Source organism: Sander vitreus, chromosome 7 (genome assembly GCF_031162955.1).
Source record: "Sander vitreus isolate 19-12246 chromosome 7, sanVit1, whole genome shotgun sequence".
In the NCBI taxonomy this organism is placed as follows: Eukaryota; Metazoa; Chordata; class Actinopteri; order Perciformes; family Percidae; genus Sander; species Sander vitreus.
The window spans coordinates 22,040,431-22,056,953 of record NC_135861.1 but is presented as its reverse complement, the minus strand read 5'-3'; the positions used below and the strand labels follow the sequence as shown (position 1 = coordinate 22,056,953).

Below are 16,523 nucleotides of genomic sequence, written 5' to 3'. Positions count from 1 at the left end.
ATACATATGGTCTTTCTGCATTTCAGCTCCTACTCCTACTCTATCACCCCCCCACCACCAGTTCAGTTTCACAGCCCTTCCTTCTTTTCCTTTCCCATCGTGTTTTAGTGTGAGGAAAGTTGGATACATTACACTTGGGACAAGGCCAAAGAGGCATCCACAGGTCAGCTACACAAACGCCTATATCAGGTGCATTCCCACAGAAATAGTACTTGAATATTATCAGAAGAACCAAAAATCCTAGATTTTCGCATTGGAAAGAGACTGAGAAAAGACAGCAATGGAAACGGCAGCAAAGGAAATGACAGGGGAAAGTGATGGCTTCCTGGAAACTTAGTCACAAGACGCTGTGTGCTCTGTCTATATGACATCATCACCGTTTCTTATTATCTTCTTTTGCTGGATGCTGAGCGACTTAGACCTGGGCTAAGAAACGGAAAAAATAAAATGAAAACTCAACCCTTGCCTGGTCTGGAAACAATTAGAACAGGCTGATGTCATAGTTTGAGACAACAGCATACTAAATGAGATGCAGTGGCCCGGCATAGCTTTGTGAACACAGAGGACTTTGTATAGGAGGGAAAAAAGAAACACAAAAAAGAAACAATTTTCCTATGAATTCTCGGGAACAAAGAATTTGTGTGCATAAGAAGGATCTGGCAGCAGATGTATAAATAGAGTTGAAATGAGAGTAATTAAAGGATATGCTGCCTCTGCTCATCACATCCTGGCGGCAAAGCTGGAGCAGATGTGTTGCCCGTGGGATCCTGTGGGAATGATCAAAGATCATCAGTGGCAAGTGATGCCTGAGAGGCTTTTCTCTTTTCTTCTACATCACTTTGTCATTACAATCTGAATAGAAACAATCTGTTTGTCCAGACACATGGAAACTGAAGGCTGAACTGCACTTCTGAGATTAGTTTTGGGGCATCAAAACATTATTTTGAGTCCACTTAATGTTTTTTTAAACAAGTGCTAACAGCCTAGATATATCCTTTCCCCACTGCTGGGACTGGGTATTGAACGTCAGCTCAGAAATGAAGGCTCATTGCCTTATTCTTTAAAGGAATAGTAGTTAAAGTAGGAATAGTAGTAGACCTTTTGGGAAATAGCCTTATTTGCTTCTTGTCGACAATTAAATGAGAAGATTGATATCACTCTCATGACTCTAAATATGAGGCTACAGCCAGGAATTGGTTAGCTCAGGTTAGTATAAAAACTGGACAGCTGACCAATAAGTCACGTTTGTTAAACATGAGAAACATGTTCTTATTGCTCAAAAGTAACAGTTTTATATCTGTATCAAAACCCAGGCAACGTATTCGCACTAGTATTACAATATTTCAAACGATACCCAGCCCTACCAACAGCCAGTTTTAAATGGCACCTAGGTAGCTTACACACAGCAAGAAGGATCACGGTTTGCTCCTCAGTCTGTTCAGGGTGGAGCTTTTGCTTGTTCCGTCAGCGTTTGCTGGGTTTCCTCTGGTTTCCTCTTACGTTCCATATGCAAGTCAGGTGGGGTGGAGACTCTAAATTGCCCAAAAATATGAATGTGAGCATACCGAAAGGGAGTTTTTCCTCGCCACTGTCGCAATAGCTAATGCTAATGCTTGCTCTTGAGGGAATTACTGTAATTGTTGGGGCTTTGTAAATTATAGAGTGTGGTCTAGACCTACTTTATCTGTAAAGTGTCTCGAGAAAACTCTTGTTATGATTTTATACTATAAATAAAATTGAATTGACTTGTCCTAGGCATTTCTCTGCCATCCTCAAAATGACTGAGTGGGCAGAGAAAATGCATGAATAAAATGACACTGTTATGTTGGGAACCTAGCAAACCTTTACTTAACAACTCAACCACATGTCTGTGTACTCCTTTCTGTATAAGAAAAAATACATTTCATGGAACCATGGCAAATACAGAACTTTAAAGCTGTGCTTCCCCAGATTGCATGCATGTGCTATCTCTCCCTCTCTATAAAAGGCAGATAGAGGTTGTGTATTGTTTACTGTTACCATTATTAGAAGCGGGCTCTATTTGTCCATTTACAATATTTCCTTTCAGTTCACTCCATTTCCAGAGACCACATTTCTCTGAAACTCTTCAGTGTAGCCCCACCCCAGCACAGAAAAACTACAGCACTATTCTCCCCTGCTAAAAATAGACCCATGTGAGGTGACACACACTGGTAAACGCTCTGCAAGGGAGACGAACAATGCTCTGAAGAGGAAGAAGAGGAAGAATACACATTAACAAGAGAGAATGGCCACTTTATGCCCTGCTGATTTTATCTCATTATCTGTTCCTTGGTGGCAGATCGATGTGCGGAGCTTTTCAATGACATTGTAAAATTTTGAAGTCAGATGGAAAAGTGCGAGACTTAGACTGGTGTCTCCAGTGGTTAGTGCTCAGAGCAGCCCTGCCTGTAAATGTGACAAAAGCCACAGCGGGTATAAATACCCAAGTTGGTCATGATGGATACAGGAGCGAGATACCGCAGCCAAGACCAACAAAACAGGCCTGACATGATGAGACCCATTCCACAGTGGGCTCTCAGAGTGACAGTGCCACCCACTGGTTAGAAATTATACTACATGTCCCCTTAAAGATGTATATACCAGGCCTTGGGGCAGACATGTGGCACTGATGTCATTCAGGACTACTGAGGTCAGATGTGTTTGTCATGGTTGCAAGTCGGGAGGGTGGCTGGGTTATGCAAAGGCACCAGGATGTAAAAAGACCAGCTTTTTCTGGTTGGGAGATGTTGGCGGGGACATGTAGGGGGGGTTGGTGCAATAATCTATTTGGGGCAGTGACAGACTCACACCTGTCTCAAGTCACACAGAGAAAGTCCTGTGGTTGACATGCACTACATGTGGCACAGCAAAGATGACCACCAGCATGCCTTCTTCATTACCAATTGTAAAGATTACCTTAAAAAAGATTTTTAGGATTTTTGTATTTATACTGTATATTTTGTATGCAACACATTATCTTTTCCGTTCTTTTAATACAAATACATACAATATTGTAAAAATGCAAATAGTGTTAAGTAATTGGACATCAACTTGCACTCTTGCAATTTATTTATTTTAAATCACTGACCATATCAAGTAAATGTGCAAACTTTAAAATACAAAACTACTAAAAAAAAAGAAAAGAAATCAGATGTCTCCATCAATTCAAGCCCCATAACCTTCCCAAGTATCTGCCTCCCTGCCTAATAGCACCATGGTGGCCAATCAATCATCACACAGGCTCCCAATTTGTATAACATCAGTCAAACACTTTTAAAATCACATCTCTCTGCTGCCCTGATTCCAGAACTGATTTCCAGGAACCATTCATCAGCATAATCCTAGAGAATAAAAAAAACCCATATCTATCCCTTGATATAAACCAGACATGTTTCTAAAATAATGATCTGTGTGTGTATGTGTGTGTGTGTGTGTGTGTGTGTGTGTGTGTGTGTGTGTGTGTGTGTGTGTGTGTGTGTGTGTGTTTTTGCACGTGCCTGCATCTGTTTGTGTGCCTGGCATTGCAATCAATTTAGAGGCATGAGCTACACGTAAATTACATCATTGAACTGGGTAAATTGACTGGAGGGCTTACAATGATAATAATTGCTGTTTCAATCAGATTCCATTCATTTTCGGGTGCATCAGTGATCAGATAAATAGCTAATGATGTTGAAGATGTTGGCAGTCGAGCGTGAAATAGTGTGTTGGTTTTAAGCTGATTGTAGTATAAACATGTTTCTAGTAGGCAAACAGACATGTTAATTGCATGGAAAGTTTTGAACTGATACCGTTTTAAATTAGGGATTCAGCATACGTGTCAATACAATAGAACCACATCCTGCTACATAATATTCCAACACAAATGGGCGGTTAACATTGAAGAGAAACAGATAAAGGGAGGAAACAGATCCAAACCTCTACATTCCTATAATACTAAGACTGCGATAGCTTACATTCCACCACCACTCACCTCTTCACACACAGCTGTGCCTTCGTGGCATCCGAAGCCCACGGCAGAAACACTACGGCTATTGAGCGGCGAGGAGCACCTCACGGCTCGGACGTCTACACTGGCACTGGCCATTGTTTGTGTTGGCATTGCATATAAAGGCAGCCTTTCTCATGTCTGTTCCATAACACCATTCCAGTCTTTGATTAAGGAAAACACAGTAACTAAACAACATGGGCTACACTGTTGTAAAAGCCATGAAATCAATATTTCAAAAAAGTCCTTCTCAAAAAAAGTATATATCAATATTTAATGAATATTTGTTGTTTTTTTGTTAGTTCATCGTTCTGAGCCTCATAAGACATTTTCAATCTTTCAGATTCTGCTCCACTTGGAAGTGAAAGTACAAAACGTATTTCATTTTAATGGCCCTCATTAGTCTGACAGGAAACATGTTATTTTAGGAGAACAACTGGAGGACTGGATACAGATGTGACTAAGTGAATGCAGCTATATGAGGATCATGATCTGTGGTGCAAATACTGTTAAGTCACCTGAAACTACAATATTCACATCATAAATGTCAACACGGAAATACATGTCATGCTACAGAGGAGCCATTATTGTAAAGATAAACCTCATTTCAAGATAAGATCTGTTGTAATCTTGCATTGCCAGACCCTCCTCCGGCTGGCTAGTCCACACAGCATTCCGGTACGGGAGAAAAATATGCTCTGGTTTATTGGCATTTCTTTAAAAATCTGAATCGTCTTGGGCGCTGCTAAGCACCGGATGGAGCAACGGCCCATCTGCAAAATAGCCTCTGGAAGGAACTTGTTTTGGTGGAACATGTGTACATTTAAAGGTTGTTTTAGTCGTGCAACAAAAAACTCAAATTGGACAGATAGTCTAGCTAGCTGTCTGGATTTACCCTGCAGAGATCTGAGGAGCAGTTACTTTGATTTATAGGACCATAGTCATGATAAATGGACCAGAGTTTAAAATTCCAACACAAATAAAGTGGAAGGTACTGGACATCCGGACGAAAAGACTGAAATCTGGTGGAATATCCGGCGGCAACAGAGTAATTCCAGAAGTAGAACGTCGTGGATATAGGCTAGATCTGTTGTGATTCAAGGCATTTAATCAACTTTTACAGGGCAGTAATACTAAAATAAATCAGACTACATTGGTTAACTATGACTAACTTTACTATATTTCTTATAGCACTCACAAGCAAATCTAAATGGATTTGCTGCTATATGTTCACCAAGTAAGAACTTTTTTCATGAATTCTTAAGAGTCAAGAGGTTTGACCAATAAAACTGCCGCGTCAGGAACCCATTTGTCAAAGGAAATCCTGATCTTTTGTTTTTCCTTTTACCAAAACTCTGCGCATCCAAGCATAAAACCTTCACTGCAGGCCAAGCCATCAAAGAATGAACATGAGAAAACGCAGTATCGGCTTACATGTGATGAGAACTTCCCCCCCAGCCGCACTGAGAACTTGATCACTTCTATTTAAATATTAATTGAAAGCCACAGTTGAATGTACCTGAACAATGAAAGCAGGATTAGGAAAGAAATAATTAATGATTCATATCTCTCGTTTTTCTTCACTAGACATGCGTGTTAAGGTATTGGCGAGACTGAAAATGAGCCAAAAAAAGTGTTTAGAAATTTAAAAAAAAGAACTACTAACTGGACAGTGAGTCATTTTATGAAAGTAACACAGACATCCGGGAAGCAATCATCACCGAACAAACACACAGAGATAAAGCAGTCACCCTCGATCTACGCTCCTAAATCAGGAATGTAAAATAAAGCAGAGGAAACCTTTTGTGCAGGTCACGAGAGTGCTGAGAAATTGATTCATGTTGACATATTCCAGAGGAACAAGATATCCTGAGTGTGCAAGTTCCATTCATACCGCATTTCCACAAGACCTGGTGGGTGCAAGTCAGCAGATCTTATTCAGGCAGGCTGGGTAGGACATGAAGACTGAAGGCTTTACAGAGCGATAGAGACATTCTGAGAATAACAGGCAGACTCAAATTCATGATAACAACCCCTTGAGGAGGGGTTACACAGCACCATGTTTATCGTTTCAATTCTCTCAATGCCCCCCATAACCCTCGCTTGAGACAGTGCCAAGGTATTTACAAGAAAAGAGGGTTACACCGGGGCACACGGATTAATTCGCCATCTCTATGACAAACTACCTGACAGCGGCTAATGTCATTTGGCTTCCATTTAATTCACACACAAAGCTTATTGGACAGTTTCTAGCGCACAATGGAACTCAATAACGACATAAGTCCTACAGGGGCGAGCTAGAGAAGAGCCAGCCACACGTATCATAAATCAACATCAATGCTTGCAACACAACAGCCCAGATCAGAGGAGTCTCCGAATATAAAAAAAGAAGACAAATATATGTAATTACAGAGGAATAGATTTCAAACGGAGAGTAAATCTGTTACCTTTGCTGTATCCTTGGAGGTTTGATGTGCGTGTCATAAAGCGGTTTTATTGATGGAAAGCACAGCCCAGGTCTCTGCAGGCTGCAGGGCACATCGATCTGTAGCCCCTCAATTACTTATTTGAGGCCCCCGTCCCAGCTCTCTGAGCTGAGAGGATGACAAAACTGGTCCTTTGTGCAATTATGCATTGTGTTACAAATTGTAATCATGTGAAGATGTGTCCGTTTTTTCAAAATATTTGTTTTCAGCATTCTGCTTTATTCGAGAGTGATAGCTAGAGCAAGACAGTAAAGGCAGGGGAGAGAGAGAAGGGGGGGGGGATGACATGCAGCAAAGTTCATGGGCTGGAATCGAAACCGGGCCACTGCGGTAAGGGCATATATGTATATGTTTTAACAAAAAGCGATTTAGATCAGTCAGTGTGAGAAATAGGGCTCCACGATATGAGGACAATATGTGAATATCATGATAATGATATTATTTGCGATACATAAACAGATATTAGTGTAATCAGTTCTGCATTTCTGCTGCTTTCAGTATTCTGCTAAAATACAGAAACAGCTTGTTTAATTACAAAAAAAAATCATCTCTAACATTAATTTATTGAACAAATTGCAAATTGAACATAAAAAGCACCATTAAAAAGAATGACAGTTATATTTTAAAGTGTAGTTTTGTAATGATACTCTTTTAAGCAACTCAAAAAAGAGGGTCTTTCACGACATGTCTCAGCCTTTGACGATGCGTTTATTGTGCAAGTTGATATTGCGCTAACGATAAAAAAACGATATATTGTGCAGCCCTAGTGAGAAACACAAAAAGCACTTAACACTGGTACTTTTGGTTTTTCCACTAAAGCATGACTTATTCTTGGTTTTCCATGAGAAACACTTCCAAAATAAATGGGCTTGGACACGTATGTGGAAATATCAGAGGGCAGAGAGGATGTTTCTCTACCTCCCATTTTCTAGGATCCTACAACTTTGTCTGAGAAGTAGAGGGTGCAGCTAGGAGACTGACCTTGTTCCCACATCTGTAGGTTTGAGTTTACATTTTACTCAGGGTGACCTCAGGTATGAAAGGGCATAGGTATCTAGGTACACTATACAAAAAGGACACAAACATTGGAAAGCAAACAAAGTATACGATATTAATTAATGGCAAGAATGTAGAGCCATACAGATGCATTTTACTGTATATGCAGAATTTGGACCACACTAATTAGCAGCCAACTAGCCTCAATCGTAGGCCTTGATTCCAATAGCCGGTTTCATTTTCAATCCAGTTGCAGTTGGTAAAAAGGTCACAACACGTTCAGGTAACCATTTAGCTAAATAGCATATACAGCATGTAATATATGTTAGATTACATATCTCCTATAATACATTGTTTTTTTAAATGTCAATCTTAAGTTTTGGTTCTCCGTGCTCCACTATGTTCACCAGCTAGTCACCAACTTTCTGTTGGTTTTTAGAGCTTTTTTTGCTGCAAACAGCTGCCTGCTGCAGCTAGAAACGGTGCTGATGAGAGCAGGCCATAAAATCATGAGCTGAAAGATGCTGCGGGGAACTGCAGAGGGTGGTGATAATTATCTGTGGGTTCATCACTTTGAGCGACCCCTTTCACATTGTCGTAGTTATTTGATCCATTGTTAGCATAAGGACATTGATTATAGCAGCTTTAAGTTATTTATGACTTTATTTGCTTGCAGAATCTAAACCTATCTAGTTATCTACCGGTACTCATATTTGATAAACATATTCAATATTGGATCTAGATTCTGTAAAACGCTATTGAATGGCAACCTGGTAGCTATTAATCAATACCTAGAGACCTCCCTGTACAAGCAGACAGTCTATGTCAGCCTTCCAGATATTTTTCCGTCCCAGCTGTTCAACAACTCCACCGTGAATAAGGTCAATTGCCTCACTTAAACCTTTAACCAGTAAATTGTACATCACATTACAAAGACATTACAGTGACAGCTGGAAGGAGCCGTTGCAGAGGGACATGATGAGTCAGCAACACAGTAACATCCTGAAACCAACCCTGATAACAGGATAAGATTCTTTTCCTTTTATAATTTGTTCATGCATTTGGACCTAAGCAGTAAGAGCTCAGTGATCATCACCACTTTCAGTTACACGGGAGGGCCAGTGTGAGTGTGACAGGTTTACTTTATTGTCTACTGGCAGTCCTGTGCAAGCGCATAGACATCTGCTTAGCATAAGGTGAGGATTCTTGCTCCTCAGCATCATGTCTAAGCAGATTTGAGACCTCATTTTAGCTGTTTCCAAGACGGACACAATACAGAATAATGAGCAGTGTATCCCTGGAACTTTTGCGATTACTCTGCATTTAATGATGAAACGCAGAGGAATTCTGAGTAATAAAAAGCTATTGAGATTCATAGCTGCTGCACTTTGCCTAATGGAATTCTGATGATAGAAGTGGACTGAGAGAGGAAGGGGAAGAGTTGCACGTGATGAGGAGCAAGAGAAAAAGCAGCATGCATGCATTCAGTACAGTGAGGCTCTGTATTCTCAAACCGCCATTCTCGCGTACAGCGTGACTGATGAGGGAGAAGCCGTCTCACGCTCTGTGCATCTAATAGGCTTTAATGATGGTCTCTCTTTCTCTCTCTCTCTCTCTCTCTCTCTCATCCATTCTGTTAACATGTCTAATGAGAGCAGGTCCGGGTGCTCAACAGGATGCTTGACGTGACCAGGGCAATCAGCAGGAATGTGCTGTGAGTCAGAAAGATGTTGGGATTGGAAATGAGGGATTGGGCAGTTCAGAGGCACGTACGTGAGAGAGAAGCTGAAGGCTAATGGGCCAGAAGTTCTGTGGTTTATACAGCAGCTGGCAAAAGATGCATTCTCACTCTAAATAAGAGGCACAAATAAATACAAACAACTTTCCCTCCTGGCACTGTGTATCAGCTTGAGTGTGACATCAGACTATAGAGCAGCGGCGTCGGCACCCCTGAGTACGAGCATGAACGGCTCTATGTCACATACTTTCCAAACTGACACATTCATCTATCATTTTACTCTGTTCACCTCACATAGGACTGCAACTGATTATTATTTTCAATCCGTTGATTATTTTTCAGATGAACTGGGTAATTGTTTAGTCCGGTAACATGTTCACATAGCTTGTTATATCTATCCAAATGTCTAAAAATGAAAAAGGTATTCAATTTACAATTACAAAAAAACTGAAGAAAAAGAGAAAATCCTCACACTGGAGGAGCTGGAAACAAAATAATGTTTATTGTATTTGTGCTTGATAAATAACGTGAACAATTATCAAAATTGTTGGTGATTAATTTTCTGCCTAATAATTCGAGCTCCACTCTCATGCATGCACGCCAGCTCACCACACACCTGCAATGTCTGACAATGGAAACAGCTGCTGTCTCCGTAACAGAACCGTTATGAACCTGCACTTCACAGCCAGAGAGGACACACACACACACACACACACACACACACACACACCTTCAGAGTTGAGCCCACCTACCTCCACACATCTATGTCCGGGTTGGCCTATACACTGTGAAATAAGATCCAGGCTTTGATGACAAATTGCTACTGAAAGGTAAGGTGAACGTAGTTACTGGAAAGCTAGACTGGCTTTGTCAGGCACAAGAAACTGGGAGCCTCCATCTGACTGATTTACTCTCCACTAATCAGCACATTCCCCTAAACGTCAATGAAAAGAGGAGGCTCTCCTCACACAGCACCCTCCCCCTGCCTCACTCAGCTGTGTCCCTCACAGCCTCACTCTCTTTCTTTCATTAGTCTCTCTCTCTCGCTCTTTCCACCATCAGCTGTCTTCCCGCAACATGCCTCTACCCTGGTCTGTGGTCATTTATTCAGCTGCTGTGTTGATGTCTATGGTTCAGTGGGGACACGTCCGGAGCCTGCGTGTTGCAGCTCTGCAAGGTCACAGATTGTTTTTTTCTTCCCTCCCTCTTCAGGACACATGGTGTTGCTGAAGGGGAAATCTGAGCTCTCAACCAGAACACATCACACAGCCTGAGCGCAATCCAAAATGTAGTTAGATAACAGGTCATCTAACAATCTGTTTATATCTGAAGAGAAACCAGAATATGAATCACATTTAGTTGCATTGTCAAACACAAAGGTTTGAGTTTGACAATCAAAAACGGGTGAAAAAAAAATCAGTGACCATAGATCCTTCTAATTCAGGCAAAAGTGTGAGAGTACAAGATGTGATAGTGGGATTTAATTCCGGGGGAGCCGAAAATGTTTCTGTAAGCAACAGTCTAAGATTGCTGTCCTGCAAACATCCACCTCTCCATGTTTCCTCTGCTTTCGTATCCTGCTCAGGCCAGTACAATACTCACAAGGCAGAACGAGCAGAGATTCTTAGAAATGAGCATGCGTTTGGTGTTATGGATTCCTATGATTTAGATCAAAATAAAACTGTTAGCCAGATATCTTTCCTCTTCATTTTGCAAAACACATTCAGGAAAAGAAATAACAGACGTGAGACTCATTCTACTAAATAAATATATACTTTTGCTCCCCTGTAAAATTCATTATTATATCAGAACTGTTATGTTAGCCTGGGCAGTCAATCTGGGAGAAAAGCCAGAGGAACAGGCTACAAGGCTGCAGCAGCCTCCATGGGACTCCAGATAAGGCAAGATCCCCCACCTGCCTGTCTTCTCTCCACTCACCTATGGCTCACAGTGGAATTTAGGACTGCTCATTTATTTGACTTAAAATATCTTCCATTGTTTAATTACTTAGCTCTCTGCCCTTGACATACTCACAGCAGAATCCCCTAGTCAAGAGTGGCCATTAACAGGCAAAACACTATGACGAGTAACTGTCTGCTTCTTTAGGAAAAATGTAGTCAAAGCCATCCACACACTGGAAGGAAGATGCAAATAAGACGGCTGCCCTAAAGTCTCTCTACCAACAGATGGTGCTAGTGTACAGTCAATGCTGTACTGAGACTAATTTAGAGTTTAGGGATATATGACTGATCAAAAGACTCCCACTCGTCTTTATCAAGAGAGGCCAAGGAAACAAGTTAATGTAAAGTAGAGCAGCAGTGGGAGGGTTACTGTTTTAAAAAGGGAGAAAATGTGCAGGGAGAAAGGAGTTAGATAGTGAGAGAGGAATTATTCTCTAGTTCCCAAAGGAGCTTATTTAAGCTGCGGGCGGACATGTTCGGGTCTGTATGAGGAGACAGGTTTTATCTCTTAGACAGTTAGTCTCACTTGACTGGCCCTTAATTTGAAAGGAACTGTCTCCAGTCTGGGTAAAGAAAACAAACAGACGCCATACGGTAAGTTACACATGCTTTCCCACTGTAATTTGCAACTAGTAATACTAATGATACTGAACATTATCAATAATTCAACTCCTGTGAACCAGTGATTGATTTTCTGTTGCCAGATTAATTGCAGTCTAGAGAAATAAAATCGATACAAATAGGGAATATCTGTCTGGTATGAATAAACCTTGGTGAATGATGTCACTGAGGAGAAAAGTCATGTGACTATGGGACCCTGAGTGATACACGCATTAGATGAGTCTCTGTGGACGCTGCCTCATAGATTGAAAGCAGGATTTATCACAATTTCATGCACATGCACAGATCTCTGAGGCCAGTTGTCAGGGTAACAGCTAAGGCTGACAGAAAGAAAATGCACTGTCCGTCTCGTTAGAAGTTATAGACGTCTTTGTATGTTAAAAAAAACAGGCCTGCATTTACACACAGCTCAGAGCAATTAGTCCAATCAGGATAATCATTTAACTATAATGACCAGCCACAGTCCCAGCCTCCCTGTCAGCATTGTTATTTCATTCTCCCTCAAATATTCATGATGAAAAAATATGAGATTCTGCTCATAATGAGCCTTAAATAATAGAGCCATAGAGTATACAGATAATGCATGCCCCCTCTCCCAGTGGCGCTACAAATTATCCATAACATTAGCATTGAGAATCTTGGACAATTATGTTTGAATGTTTAGTCTTTTGCCAAGAACAATATTTTATCCATTTATTCACTTATTCATTGCAGGCTGAGACAGAGCTAAAAGCCCCCAAAGGGACAACTTTATAGAGTCAATGCACTGTCGTGCTATTATCAACTCCTCCCCCTGACCCTACCCCACCTCGCTCATAAATCAAAACACACTCTGGTTAATGAGGGTCAGCTATGTCACTGAAAAGAGTTGGATTCAGCAGCAATTACCAACCTGAGCTCTGGAGGCTCAGTTTGTTGGCAGCTGAGCATCAGCTCCCTGTACCAGTGGTGCAGCTACAGGACACAACAGTGTACACACACACACTGATTCCCATTCATAGAAAAAGCACAGAGAGATGATGTGAAGACCAGGCACGCCAGCCTTCGGATTATGCAGCAGAACAATGCATTTGGCTCTAATTAGGGCTGTAACTAATGAATATTTTCATTGTGGATTAATCTATCGATTAGTTGTTTGGTCTATAAAATGTCAGAAAATGTTAATCAGTGTTTTCCAAATTCCAAGATGTCGTCCTCAAATGTCTTGTTTTCTCCACAACTCAAAGATATTCAGTTTACTGTCATAGAGAAGTAAAGAAACCAGAAAACATTTAAGGAGCTGGAATCAGAGAATTTTTATTTATAATATAATAGTAATAATAGTTAACAGGTAATCGATTTTGCAGCTATATCTCTAATTTTGCAATAATGAACTGTTCCTTTTTAGTTTGCCTGCATGTGAATACAAATAGGTACAGTATATGAATCAAGCAATAAACTGAAGACTGACTAACCGAGACGGTATACTGTATATGCATCTGTGCACGGGCAAGAGAGTGCACATGGCACAGCGACTACAAGGTGCAGAGTGTGTATAGAAGAGCTGCAGTGCAGCAGCATGAGCTCATCACTCTTCTCTTCTCCCCCTCCTCCTTCACTGCCCCCCATCCCACCCCTCCTTGCGCTCGCCATTACATAAGTTAATGCAGAACACACCCTCATTATTCTCCAGGCAGGCGCTGTGAAGAGATGCAAAGGAATATGTCATCAAATGTACAGTAACAGCAAAAAAGCCAGCGCCTGTGTTTCCATCTGAGCTTTCACAGTCCCCCACTCATCACCCAGAGCAGAGCAGAACACATATTTTGGCCATGCTTAAATCATACATACAGTATAACGTGTACAAAAAGGAAGACTGGGAGACATTATTAAAACATGACAATTTTTCCTGATGTATGCATCTTTATTTGTACTGTATGCATTTTCCTCATCAGACACCTCAGTAAACACCCTGAACATGAAAGGCGCTCTCCCTAGAGGGTGGCATTCTTCAGCATTAGAGTAAACAAACTGGCTTCCTCAGATGATTAGCATTTCAAAAAGCTGTACAGCTTAACATGAGCAGTGCAGATACTGCAGCAGAGGCAATGTTCCCAAATATATTTTCCCATAATGTTGCAACCCTGCAGCAATAGGAGACAGTTAGACTGTAGTTTATTCTCAAGCCTTTTCCTTATGGCCACCCCACATTAGCCCATTTATTAATGTCATGATCACATGTCTGTTCAGCAAACAAGGAAGCCAGGCAGAAAACTAATATTCTTAAAAGGTGATATAAAAGTAATATATAGAAGAAGAGATCTTCCCACACAATGCTAATGTCTCTCTGGGAGTGTCAGTGATTCAGTGGAGTGGACAATGACTGCAACTTAAGCATAGATCAGAAAAAAAAAAGCCTGTGCATAGATAAATAAACCTCAGAGTCTGAAAACCAAAGCACAAACACTCTTTTCTCTGGTCACTGATAAAAAAGAAAAGAAAAAAAAAAAACATCCATAATGATGCACCCCACTGTGGAGGCCAGCCAATGGCATTAGCCTGAGGATACAGATTGTTGCAGTGTACACCTATTTTCCACTGGATATGCATTTCGACAAGCATGAGTGCCAAAAAATATGATAAATCAAATATGAACACCTACATTTGGGCTTGGCACCAGTCTGTGTGACTGTGGTCCACCTCTGTGGAAGAATAATTACAAAAGGAACTATTACTATGAACTTAATCTATCCAGCACCAAATCTGCAAGGCAAGAAAAACAGTCCACTTTTTTGTTCAGGCTAACTGCAACTTGAGATCTCCATCATCCTGACATTTCTGACCAGAACACGGCTTCCATCCTAGACACGTCTAAGCTTTTCCACCCCGGAGAGTATTTTTTCACCCACCACAGTGGAACTGCAAGCTCGCTTTGGCAGGTTGCTACTTTTCCATTACAAGCAGTTCCTCTCAACCCAAAGACTTCACTTGTCATAAAGCCAGCCTAGCAAAGCACGGGACCAACAATTGGGTCAGTGCCTGCTCTCATGTTGAATCTCCTACTCTACAGCACTATAGGTCCAGCTCAGGCCAACACCGATGGGTGCTAATGTCCCAAGAGATAAATCCTGTTGGAGGCATTTACCTATTATGAAGCAGTGAAGTTCTGTCAGGCGGTGTTTAACATCCCAGTTCACTCAGATGTACTCCTTCCCATAGATATCCACTATGGGACGAGGAGGCACTAGTGACAAGCTCCAAATCTGCACACATTAAATAAGTAATGCTGCCGGCGTATTCTCTGACACAGAGTCATATCAGATGTACACTGGTGTCTACGATGTCACTGCTACTGGATTCCTGTCTCAGTCATGAATCACCTCGTTACTTTAATCTCTCAGACATTTAACAGGTTGGCATTAACCCATTCAGGTTGTTTACCTCCATTTGCTCAAAAATATTGTTCTTTTTGCTTTGTTTTTCTTCCCCCATGTTCCATCAAGGAAAGAGGGAAGGGAGGGGGATATAGAAGGATAGGATAGACAGTAAAGGGATAGGGGTCTAAGGACTAGTAAGGAGGATTTTGGCTTACTGTTACTGACAAAAAAAATAGCCCAATCAGAGCCTAGAACCCGCGCAATTGAAAAAAAAGTAGCCCAATTTTAGATTTCCATTTAGTAAAAGGGTGTATTCGGTGCTTTTACTTCCCATCTTCTGTTTTATCAGTATATTTAGGCAAACAAAACTGCAGTAACAAAGAACAATTTCTAATAGAAGTCATGAAAACAAAATCAAATAAAAGTCTTTTAGATTAAACGTTAAAGCTTTTCACAGTCTTTTATCACAGAACAATGACAAAATATTAATTGAAATAGTAAAATAAAGTTTCAACATGGTGTGATAAACTGAAATGACATTTGGTTTTGGATGATATATTGGAATATAGATTTTTTTGTAAATATACGATCAGTGATAACGTTATTATTGCTATAATGATAAAAATGAATATTGGCTCATTTATGTTAGATTTAAATTTCTTAAACATCTATATTGGTATTGTCCTTAAAAATGTTTCTAATGTTCGGAGTTATGTATACATTTGGGTGGATGACTGATATGATGGCTGAGAACCTCCCTATATATTTGCTTTGTCTGCCAGTAAGGAGCAGTTTATTATAGTAGATTATATTAAAAGGCCTGTATGTTTGGAGAGGTCAACATTGTGCGAGTTACAGAAGTGCTAGAAAACAGATACAGTACTTTTGACTTTCCCTGCAGGCTACATAATTAGAATCACTGGCCGAAAGTAACAGAAATGTACAATGGAAAATAAAAACAAAATCGGTCAGTCAATCACATAATTCCATCACTATGGACTTGGATAGTAAGAGGAAGAAATCTGTTCTATGTAATACAAAATAATAAAATCTTTCTGCTGGTTTCTGTGTTTATTCAGAGAGTGATCTGAACCCTGTACGTCAGAGGACATTCCTGCTGTACACTTCTACTCTAAGACAAAGTTAAATGATAAGGATTAAAAGAGATTTAAAAAAAAAAATTAAAAAATGGCAAGATTATTCTAAAGACTAGATTATCGAAGCCATGTCCTTGATAGAGTAGACTGCCCTGAAAGATCTTGGAATGTATTTACTGTTCACTCTCTGCCTTTTCAGCTGTGTGCCAGTGATTATATATTTCCGTGGTTCTGGAAAGGAAACCATCAAGCTTGAGCA

General features: G+C 40.6%; 1 protein-coding gene across 5 annotated transcripts in view; it reads right to left on the bottom strand.

Annotated features, from left to right (window-relative positions):
- LOC144521083 (IQ motif and SEC7 domain-containing protein 1-like) overlaps positions 1 to 16,523 on the bottom strand; it is an 89,459-nt gene that overhangs the window by 22,577 nt on the left and 50,359 nt on the right. The gene's annotated exons all lie outside the window — the stretch shown is intronic.